The 12,003-nt window shown below is 42.6% G+C and overlaps 1 protein-coding gene across 1 annotated transcript in view; it reads right to left on the bottom strand.

Moving 5' to 3' along the window:
• Positions 1–12,003, bottom strand: part of ebf1b (EBF transcription factor 1b) — a 232,292-nt gene that overhangs the window by 21,785 nt on the left and 198,504 nt on the right.

The following is a 12,003-nucleotide window of genomic DNA, read 5'->3' as shown; positions in this document are numbered from 1 at the left end:
CACTGATATGTTCACAATCTGAAATATTATAGCTTTTTATTTATTTTTAATTTATCTACTTGAAGCTACTTTGACACAATCTACATTGTAAAAAACTAAAAAACTAGTGTTCAGTGGCTATGTCCGCATACCCTTGTGTTCTACACTTAGTATGGTAATGAACATGGCAGTGTTTATGGGTTTGGTCTTGTTGACCAAGATCTGCTACTTTGCCTTTTGGTGCAGAGCAAGTCACGATACTTGCTACTGCCAGTATATTCACATATTTGCTCTCTAGAATAGAGCACTTTGCCGCCGCAAGCATAACATACATACAGCCCCAGTAACAGGTGGAGCTGGGGTGGAGGAGAGTTTCCAAAATTGTTAATGCATCAACACTGAGCTATTTAAATGTTGAAGAGCAAGCTCATTACTTGCTTATGAGACAGTAACCACCTGTGCCATGTAGTTGAAAGCAGATTGGATAGCATCTCACTGCAAGAATCTTAGGAAGGTCACCATTTAGTGTGCTCTCAGTGCTGGGTTGCAGCTGCAAGAGCATCTGCTGCATAAAACATATTCCGAGGCAATTATCAGTTCAATTCATTGTGGTCACCCCTGATAAGGCCTGATTCAGCGAATAGGTCAAAGGAAAGTTAGTGATCAAAAAGGTAAAACTGGGATTGCTGCACATTTGATCACTCTCCTCTAAATCTTTTTTGTTCATAACTTTATAACCAATCTAAAGTTGCATGCACTCTGTTTAACATAAACCTGGCTAAAACCAGGCGAGTACATGATCTTATATTACGTGAATGCTGGTTGATTGCTGCTGGCAGATCAATTGCTGCTGCCTGCTCCTGTAACCGTTGCCTGACTGTTTGTAGTTCTTAGCATGTATTGCTCTGTTTGAAATACTTATTTTAATTAGTAGTCATTGTAATCAAACTCTGTTAATCAAATAATTTACTAGCTACTTAAATATTAAGGATCACTTCTGTTGTATGTTGTTGTATCTTGCATTGTTTGTATTTTGCACTGTCTTGAGCCAGCATCAAAGCCACACGTGCTGCTGATGTTGTGACAATAAAAGTAATTGGATTTGATTTGAGCACATCGTGTTAGCATTGAACCTCACATATTTTCAACAGCACACAGTTTCACGTTTTAAATCTCATAATGATTGTATACACTGTCTTAAATCTCTTTTATGAGCACAATGTGTTAGCATTGCAGTTCAAGCCTATTTTTAATTAGCCCATCTTTGGCCTGTTTTCTATATCCTATATAATCATTTATAATCTTATATCGACTGTTTTACTCCATGAAAGTGCATTGCAGAGCTGGTGCTAGATAAGCATTTGTGGCAAAGAAAAAAAAAAACAACTACTCTGTGATGCACTTCCATGACTTGACCCTGAATGCTTCACTTCCACTTTAACTGCTGCCATTACACTAAAACAATAACAGTGCTTCTTCTTGTTAAAAAATAGTATCCTTTGTTAAGCAATTTTGTTGTTGCTTCTAAATGGTATTTAAACTGTGCCTGCATCTCTTCAGGTATAAATAAAGATAGTGATTAATTTAACTTGAGTTAGCATTCTATGAAACATGCATTGAGGATCATCGTTTGATGCCTGATCACACACTCTCCTTTTTTTCACTCGGTATCAGATCATCGCAAGTCTATCATTTCAGTGCTGGCAGCGTTGAAGATCTTTCTCAACGACACTGGTTTTCTGCCCCTCCAGCTTTTTGCATTGTACTTCTTCACAAAATGAGACATTTTGAATGAAGCTGAAAACTTTATGCAAACATTTTACAGCCAAAACATGAAGTGGCATAAAACAAAATTTGATGAATAGTTAGTTAATCTGTCAATCATTGTGATCATAGGTGGTCCTTGACCATTTAAAGCATTCAAAGTCCCCAGACCTTCAGCCGTCGGAGCAGGTTATCTTCAGAGAGTAAGTTGCTATGTTCCAGAGTTTGTCTGTTTCAGAGAGTTTACTGAGCATTGCGTGCTCTTTTGATAAGAATATTTATGGACGTAGAAGCACAGATATACACGTTTTTTTGTTGTTAGAGGGCTATAAGTGCATAGTTCTTTTCATAACCAAATGTATATTTGAATGAACGTCGTCATTTTTTAAAAGAATCGTTAATGTATTTAACAACCTTTTGAAATCGAATGTAACAAACTGCGGGTCTGCACTTACCATAGAAAACATTCAGTGCAGCTCTTTGTATTTGCGTCAGGGCATTTTAGGCAACTGTACAATGTGGCAATAGCGTGTAGGACCATGTCTGTACAGTATGCCTGCACTGAACGGCAATTGCGTAGTAAATAGTGCGTCATTAAAGAGCAACAGAGCGCACAGCGGAGCGAGTTCGAATCTCAGATAGAGATCTTGTGTTTTTCTCTCTTTCTCCTTCTGCACCCCTCACATTTTTCTGAAGCTTATATATAATATTAATAGAAGTGCAGCTTTGTCTTTTGTAGGAAAATATATCCATATTTTAAAGGGCACCTATGGTGAACAAAAAATCTGGGCCCCACACCGTTTTTCAATTAAAACAGCCTTAGATGCCTGTGTTCCCATGTGCCTCATGCTTTTTTTCACTTGCCCCACAACGTAATAAAAAGTGGTTTGGAGTGTGTAAGTGTGTGCGCTCTTTACCGCCCCCATATCTGACATTGAGGAACTGCACCAGATACACACTCCGGGAAGTGTGTATCATTCAGCCAATGAGAAAGCTTCACAGACTGGGTGGAGTCAGTTAGTTTAGTCACAGACATAATTAATGATGTTTAATAGGTACTTTCACTAGATTTGACACTGCTTCAACAGAATAATTCTTTATGTGAGCAATTTTGCAAATATGGGCAAGTTTATATTTTATTTGACTGTAAATTTCATATAGATTCATGTGGATTCCTACCCATGTCAACTTAATGATGCTAAAGACATTAGCAGACCTCTCACTGAAAGACAGGTAAAGGAGGAGCCATTTTGTGATCATCATGTTGTGCTAATGGAGTTCTTTTCATGTGAGGAACAGGTGAGTTGATTTCACTTTGAACTTTGAACATGATACATTTTCCTTGAAATTCTTAGTTTTGTAGCATAATACAACAATGTTAATAACGTGATTATTCATATAATTAAACTGTTGGTGCTAGTTCCATAGCTTTAGCGGAAAATGCTAACATTAGCATCGTGCTAGCTATTAATGCTAACATTAACTCATGTAACTCATCTATGGCTTATATTAAAGTTAGCATCAGAGCAAGATAATAATGCTGTTAACCGAGTGATGTTTAATGCATGTAAGATCATTTTTATTTTCAACATGTTATCCATTGCCTACAGTTTTCTCTTTTAAATCAGAAATTGTTGCAAGTCACATTAACTTGCAGATCAACATGTCTATTCATTTTACAATATTTAGAGTAAGCTTATTAACATAAGTGGTAGGTCATCTGTGTTATTCTAGGGCTTTGATGATGGCTCAACTTAAATCCAACACATTATTTATTTATTTTTATTATTCATATATATATATATATATATATATATATATATATATATATATATATATATATATATATATATATATATATATATATACATATAGTGTATAGTGTACACTTTATTAGGTACCCCTTATATTTTTATATTATAAAGGCAGTAAGCTTTAACAGTTTGATTTGATTATACCACATTTAGTTGACTACGTGTGTGTCAGTTTATTTTAATGCAAAGGTTTATGATAACTATTATGACACTTTTGACACTTTTATGTCCTCATACAGTAGGTAGAGGAGTGTTTGCTACCCAGTAAGTGGAAGTGGGAGCTTCAGTTTAAAGTTCAGTTTGCATAGCAGAATCAATAGTCAATAGTTTTTCATAGTCAATAGTAATTGAAATACAAAAGTTGTTTTTATTCAGATATTCATACTCTCTCTTTAATAATATAATTTCAGAAAAGTCTTCTTTGCAAATTCTAAATAGGGAAATCATATTAGCAGCAAATGACAAAGAACAGTATTGTTCACAGTGAATTAGATAGTGTTAATGTTATTTAGGAGTCATACTTGCATGCTAACTCCGATCGAATATTCAAGGTAACATGGTAAACAATGTAGAGACTGCTAAATGAAGGAATGTGCGAATATAAAACCCAACTTTACCTCATTTTGAAATACCAGTAATCTGAACATTTTTGCATGTTTTGTTAATATTAGCATTTCAACAGTACATTTTTTGTATCTTTTAGTATTCATGAACCCACGGAAGATGGATTGCTTGGAAGACTTTGTAAAGACAACTACAAATCTCCAAACTGCACAATGAAAAAGAAAAAAGTGGTAAATGATAATCCACGTTTGTGTCTGTTTGCTTTGAGAAGAATAAGGGAGTGACATAGAATATAATGATGCACAATGGCCATGGTGTAAAAAGGTAACTAGCACAGCTACCACAGTATTTCAATAATACATTTAACTTACTTTTTTTACATATGTGTGATTTCAAATTTATGAAAAATCAGTTTCTTTGAACTTTTCTGTGAGATTTCAGGGTCCAAACAAGCGAGCTTCTTCCCTAAACGAGTAGTGGGTAACTGATCAGCCATCCCAACATGAGCCAAAGAGATAAGAATGAAGTCCATCACACAGGTAAGAACTAATGGAGACACTGTCATCATAAATTATTAATACTGATCCATAGATTACATTAGTAGTGTTGTTCTTATTTGGACACACACACACATTTCTAGTCTTTACTTAATGGGGTCCTCATACAAATGTAGAATTTTAGTCGAGTCCATTCACACCCACACATTTCTAGTCTCTGCTTTATGGGGCCCTCTCACACACACATTTCTAGTCTTTACTTTATGGGGTCCTCATACAAATATGTGAACTACAGTCGAGTCCACTCACACACACACACATTTCTAGTCTCTGCTTTATGGGGCCCTGACGTATGGATCTCACTCATCATGTTTTTATATCACTAAAACAACACCTGTCATTAGTTAAACTATGAGTATTGCACATTTAATTCAACACTTTAATAGCTGCTGCTTATTCTGATTGAGTTTTTTGGATATAACCCATTACATGCTCTTAAACGCTGCTGTGACACTAGCTGTGACCTCTAGAAGAGGACATAAAGGTGTTTAGATGTAAGCTGTAAGTGGGATTAGAGACTATATTCACATAAGTGTATATATCTGTTTGTCAGTTCTTCATATTTCTTTTTCTGTGTGATTTTAGGGTCCAAACCAGCAGGCTTCTTCCCTAAACGAGTAGTGGGTAACTAATCAGCCATTCCATAATGAGCCAAAATCCATCAGAGGTAAGTACTAATGCAGACGATGTCGTCTGTGAGTGACGTTCAGTAATACTGTGAGTATTTTCATTTATTTATTAATTTATTTATTAAACACATCACACAAATACAGGCATGAATGAAAAACAGATACAATCAGGGCGTAATATTGTGTGCACTTTGAGTTTAATCTGTTACACAATCAATGCTATTTTAAATCTCACTGTAACTTTTAATGATAATCATTGGCTGTTTTGTGGCTTTTCTCATTGACCCTTGAGTTTTGGGAAGGGCTTTCTTTAGCACTTCAGTGGTGTAATGCAACTTTTTTTCTCATTTGCTTGATTACTTCACTGTATTAATAACAGTAGGAATAATAAAAAAACTTGAATAACCATTATTAGGTGTTTGATAAATGAGTTTTGTGCTTACAGATGCATAATTGACTCTTTGTAGCACGATTCAATCTCACAGTTCAGTGAATATTTAAATACTTTAATTATAAATTAACACAAAATAAATTTATGGTGTTAGAGTGCTCATGCCAGACTAACGCCAAACTAAAGAAGCAAAGCAAAACATAAACTCCAGGCCTGGTCCCCTCTCATTCTTCACTGTCATCAATCTTTTATCTTTTCGGAGCTCCTCTCGGTGGGACTCGAGACCGGAGTGGTTACAGGTGCTGCTCATTAACATTGGCGACACCGGTATTCTGGTATACGTTTGACTGTAAATGACGCAGCTGTCAGAAAGAGCTGATGCACACAGACATGCAGTCAGCCAGTACCCAGCAGTATTTGGTTATATCTTTGAAAGCGTTCACTGAAACATTTGAAAGCTGCATCAAGCTTGCATACATCTGCTCATCGACTGATCTCATCGCTTCCTTGTCCGTATGGCTCTTTCACACAGGACTCTAAATGCAAGTGTGCATGCAGTCTCATCAACAGGGCATTCTATTGCATTTTTGCTTTTGTCTGCAAATAGCCTTTGAAATAAATGTGATCTGTGTCCACATTAACCAGCCAATCACATACATTTCTGTCGAGCATGTGAACACTATGCCAATCAACAGTGTTTATGAATCCACTCAACGGAGCTCAACAGCATGCCGGAAATGCTGCTATTTTATCTCACTTTCTTCATTACTGATTGGAACTGAAGTCTTTCTTTGAGTCTGAGGATGAGGTCAAACGTCTACGAATATCTAGTCTATGTTGTAATTTAAATGTAAAGAAAAAAAAATTGTTCCTGTGTTTTATGTTTATTTGACGGTCTATTTATTTTACATCTCTTTTTGTATGAATGCTAAATACAAATAAAAAATTAACATTAACTTCTTGTACTGTTTTCATTTCCTAAAATATTATAATGTTCCATACACTTGGCCGAATAGTTTAAGACTTTGTATAGATGTAGTGGGAGTTCTTAACAGTTTTATATTTTTGACAATATTATATCCATATCAGAATTTATATCATGTTATGAATTTCTTTATCTGGCTCACGGCACCAAAACTGTTGTGAAATTCTAAGATGAGCCAAAAACAAGGGAGACCTTTGGGTATTTTTAAAGCAAAATCCTTTAATGGTAACTAGTTGTAGCTGTGGCATTTAACGAAAGATCTCTGTTTTAGTACAGCAGACACTGGTTTAAATACATTTTACAGAAAGGTGGGGACAAACCTAAAGAAAGCATGCAAATTAATTGTTGTTGTCAGCAGGGTAAACTGCCTTTCCAGCCCCAATCTCATCAGCATATAAGTACCCATTCACGATACATTTTAGCATGAAAACAAAGTGTGCAAATGATGTTCTGGAGACAGAACCTGTCGACCAGTTGACAGGCTTGACTTTGCCATTTGTTAGACAATAGACACAGCTGTGCTGTGAAAATGATAATTTGCATTACTTTGGAGACATGTGACTCTGTTTCACATATAGATTCCCTTAGAATGTATCTTACAATGAAATCTATGTATCTAAAGAAAATTGTAATATTTCAATATCAACCAAAATAAGAAATATATCACAATAAAAATATTGTCCAAACCGTCCATTAGGTTCATTCCAAGCATTAGGGAAAAATTAAGCTTTGGTTTTCGACAAAAATCTGGTCAGGGTGATTTAATTTGACATTCACTGCATGTTTCTTGACCAAAAAATTGCTGACCAAAAATAAACTTTTGTTATTGTTAAAATGTAAAATGTTGTCCAACCTCTTTTTGTAGGGAACCTGCTCATGTGTAACAATTAGAAATGTTTTTCCATAGAGTCTTAAACTCTTCATCTGTTGAACAAAGCATTATATTAAATATTTACATCTTTAGGCTGTATTAAATAAGCCACAGGTGACTGGCTAGAAACACAAAAGGTTGACCAAGGTTGAGTTCATAATTTTAGAGTCTAATATAATTTTTATGACAATTAAGGCCAAAAAGTAGAAATGTATGTGTATATATGAAGTATGTTGGGCCCCTGCTAAGGTATAAAAACTAGAAACATGTATGTATTCGTGAAGTGGACCCATTAAGTAATAAAAGTTAAAACCGGACCCCACAAGTGACTAAAAAACAGATATGGAAATTTGTTTGTGTGAATTCTGCTACATGGAAGTGATATTAGTTATCAATATTTTTTTTATATACTTGCTTGATTTTTTGTAAGTCTGTAGACCCACTAGAAAGGGTGGACCCCACAAGGGACCAAAAAACAGATGACCCCCGTATGTAAGAAAAACAAGCATGTATGTGTGTCTGCACTGTGTATCTGTGTGTGTGCGCACATGAACGCTACGGTTACTAAAGTAACCCTTCGTTCCCCGAGGGGGGGAACGGAAATGCTATGTGGAAACTTCCACTATGGGGATTTCGTCAGAATCCAATCATCTGAAAGAGTATAAAAACGGGCCAATGAAATGCCAATGAGTTGGCAGCGTCAGCGTGCACAGCTGGCGTCAATGACAATCAGTCATGCTATAAAGACGCAGCCAGTGCCATGCTCGACATCCTTTTCTAGCTGAAGAGACTTTCACGCTCAACAGCTAAGGGACAATCGTTGTGGCGAAGGAACATAGCATTTCCGTTCCCCCCCTCGGGGAACGAAGGGTTACTTTAGTAACCGTAGCGTTCCCCTTCGGATGGGGAACTCCAATGCTATGTGGAAACTTCCACTATGGGGAAATCTATGGAAAACGCCACAACGAAAGAACCTTACTGCGTCCCTGGCGAAGGGTGTGCCACGCAGTAGAGCGAGCGCACCTACAACGCCCCGAGACACAGTCTTCCAACGTGTCCCCTGGCCCTCACTTACCTGTTCAGAACAGTTATGTTTTTCGGGGAGTCGCAATAACCCAGTAAAATAGGTTTTGATACGACAGTACGTTGGGAAAGCGTTCAGTCCCGATAGGGAGGAGCTGCGGAGCTCACCTGTTACCCAGAGGGGAGACCTGGTGACAACCTATGGACTAGCCCAGAGATGGGGAGTCCTTGCATAAGGATGGTTAGCGGGGAGGGAAGACACGAGCCTGCCCTAGAAGGGGGGACTATACCGTGGCTGAGTGAACGCATGGGATCGCCAGCGGGGATCACACATAGCAGGCACCTATACCCAGAACGCGGGCTGACCAGCGGGCATGCCGACAACGTAACGGGCCAACACCTGACTCCTCCGCTGAGTCAGGTGCTGGGGGCCTCGGAGGAACTCTGCAGGGTTCGCCAAAGAAATGGGGAACTAAACTGACAAAGCTGAAAAAGCGCACGTGTCTCCGGGTTAGGGAGAGTGGCGCAGCAAGCGTGTTTCGACACCTCAACCGAATCGTTTCCTCAATCACCAAGGGTTGCCTAATACCCTTGAGGAAACCGGCTCCACTCGCAGATTGTAACCTTGCAAATGTATTGGGTGTCACCCAACCCGTAGCTCTACAAATGTCTGTCAGAGAGGCGCCGCGTGCTAACGCCCAGGAGGATGCGATGCTCCGTAATGGAGTGCGCTCTCACCCCCGGGGGACACGGCTCACCCTGGCCCAAAGGCGAGGGAGATGGCATCCACTACCCAGTGGGCCAACCTCTGTTTAGATACGGCACTTCCCATCTGCCGACCACTGTAATGGAAAAAGAGCTGGTCAGAGGATTTAAGGCTCTGAGTGTGGTCCCCATATATTCGCAAAGCGCGAACAGGACACAACAATGAAAGGGCTGGGTCTGCCTCCTCCGCGGGCAGCGCTTGCAGGCTCACTACCTGATTGTTAAACGGCGTGGTAGGAACCTTGGGCACATAGCCGGGCCGGGGTCTCAGGACAATGTGAGAGTAGGCCGGCCCGAATTCTAGGCACGAGTCACTGACCGAAAATGCCTCCAGGTACCTAACCCTCTTAACCGATGCCAACACGACCAGCAGAGCTGTCTTCAAGGACAGAAATCTCAAGGATACTGAGTCGAGTGGTTCGAAGGGATCCCCACGTAGGCTCGTAGCACTACCGCGAGATCTCAAGAGGGTATGAGAGGGGGGCGGGGGAAAACATCCGCCTCGCACCTCTGAGGAACTGGATGATGAGGTTATGCCTCCCCACGGTGCCGCCATCCACGCATCATGATGAGCGGAGATGGTGGCCACGTAAACCCTGTCCTGAAGGAAAGAAAGCACAACACTGATCTGGCAAGATCGGGGGTCTTCTCGGCGAGAAGCGCACCACTCAGTGAATAGACTCCACTCCAGGGCGTAGGCATGCCTCGCAGAGGGTGCACTAGCCTGAGTGATGGTATTAACCACCGCCACCGGTAGGTTACCTAAGTCTTCCTCGTCGCGTCTTATGGACCCCACGTGGAGGTTCCACAGAACTAAGCGAGGGTGCCAGATGGTGCCCTGTCCCTGAGAGAGTAGGTCCTCTCTCAAAGGGACTCGCCAGGGGGGGCGTCGCGAGGAGGGAGAGTTCTGATATCCAGGTCCGGTTGGGCCAGGGGCGCAACTAGCAAGACCTGCCCCTCGTCCTCCCTGACCTTGCACAGAAACTGCGCGAGTAGGCTCACTGGGGGGAGTGCATACTTACGCATGACTCAGGGTGGAGTCGCCATTCTCCCGGGGAAGGAGCTGCCGTGAGAGCCTGTTGGCCGCACGGTTGAGCCCATCCGGGGTGTGAATAGCAAGCAGCGACTTCAGCCGCGTATGACTCCAGAGGAGCAGACGGCGAGCGAGCTGAGACATGCAGCGGGAGCGTATACCCCCCATCCGGATGGAATACGCTACCGCGGCCGTGCTGTCCGTCCTGACCAGCATGTGATGCCCCCTCAGCACCGGTAAAAAGCGGCGCAGAGCGAGAAACACTGCCAACAGCTCTAGGCAGTTGATATGCCAATGCAGCTGGGTTCCCCTCCACAGGTCCGCAGCAGCATGCACGCTACACACGGCCCCCCCACCCCATACGGGAGGCATCTGCCGAAACGACAGCCTGCCTGGACGCCTGACCTAGGGGCACACTGGCCCGTAGGAAGGAGGGGTCCTTTCCAGGGGGTGCGGGTGCGGTGACACAGCGCAGTGACAGTCACTCGGTGTGGGCCCGCGTGCCATGCGCGTCTGGGGACCCGATCGTGAAACCAATGCTGTAGTGGTCTCATATGGAGCAATCCGAGCGGCGTGGCCGCGGCTACGGATGCCATATGCCCCAGGAGCCTCTGAAATAATTTCAGGGGGACCACTTTTTTTCCTGTCGAACTCTCTCAGACAGTTCAGCATTACCTCGGCGCGCTCTCGTGAGAGGCGCGCCTCCATAGTGATCGAGTCCAGCTCCAACCCGAGAAAGGAGATGCTCTGCACGGGGGCGAGCTTGCTCTTTTCTCGGTTGACCTGAAACCCCAACGGGCGGAGGTGCCGGAGCACCTTGTCTCTGTGCATAATCAATTGCTCCCGAGAGTGGGCTAAAAATCAGCCAGTCATAGAAATAATTGAGCGTGCGGATGCCGGCGAGCCGAAGGGGCGCGAGGGCACCCTCCGCGAGCTTGGTGAAAACTCGCGGAGACAGAGAGAGCCCGAAGGGGAGGACCTTGTATTGCCACGCTCGACCTTCAAACGCAAACCGCAGAAACTGCCGGTGGCGTGGAAGTGTGGAGATATGAAAATACGTGTCCTTCAGATCTATTGCTGCAAACCAATCCTGAGGACGAACGCATCGCGTGATGCGCATCTGCGTAAGCATTCCGAAGCGCAGCCTGTGAAGGCAGCGGTTCAAAATGTGCAGATATAGGATTGGCCATAGCCCACCGCTTTTTTTTTTTTTTTTTTTTTGGGGCACGATGAAGTGCGTGCTGTAAAACCCGCGCTCCATCTCAGCTGGAGGGCCGGCTCGATTGCATCCTTCACCAGGAGGACAGCAATCTCCTCTCGCAAGACAGGGGCGGACGCAGGACTTTTTTTAAATTTTTTTACGCCTTTAAATAACGTGCACCGCCCTCCAGCGGGGAAAGAGCAAATTCCCTCCTCCCCAGATGGCCCGCCTCAGGGACGCTTCGCGGTCCGTTTTACCGAACTTAGCGGCGCCCTGGGCGGGGGACGCTGGTTGCCGGCGCGATGCTCGGCGCAGCCGCGTGGCCGGAGGCGCAGGCGGGGGCGGCGAAGCAAAGCTGCGGGCGGGCGTCCTCTGCGAAAAAGCAGTGGATGTGGATGGCTCGGCGGGGGGGAGCGGTCATACAATC

Source organism: Danio aesculapii, chromosome 21 (genome assembly GCF_903798145.1).
Source record: "Danio aesculapii chromosome 21, fDanAes4.1, whole genome shotgun sequence".
Lineage (NCBI taxonomy): Eukaryota > Metazoa > Chordata > Actinopteri > Cypriniformes > Danionidae > Danio > Danio aesculapii.
The sequence above is the reverse complement of the archived record's forward strand: the minus strand, read 5'-3'. Positions and strand labels throughout refer to the sequence as shown.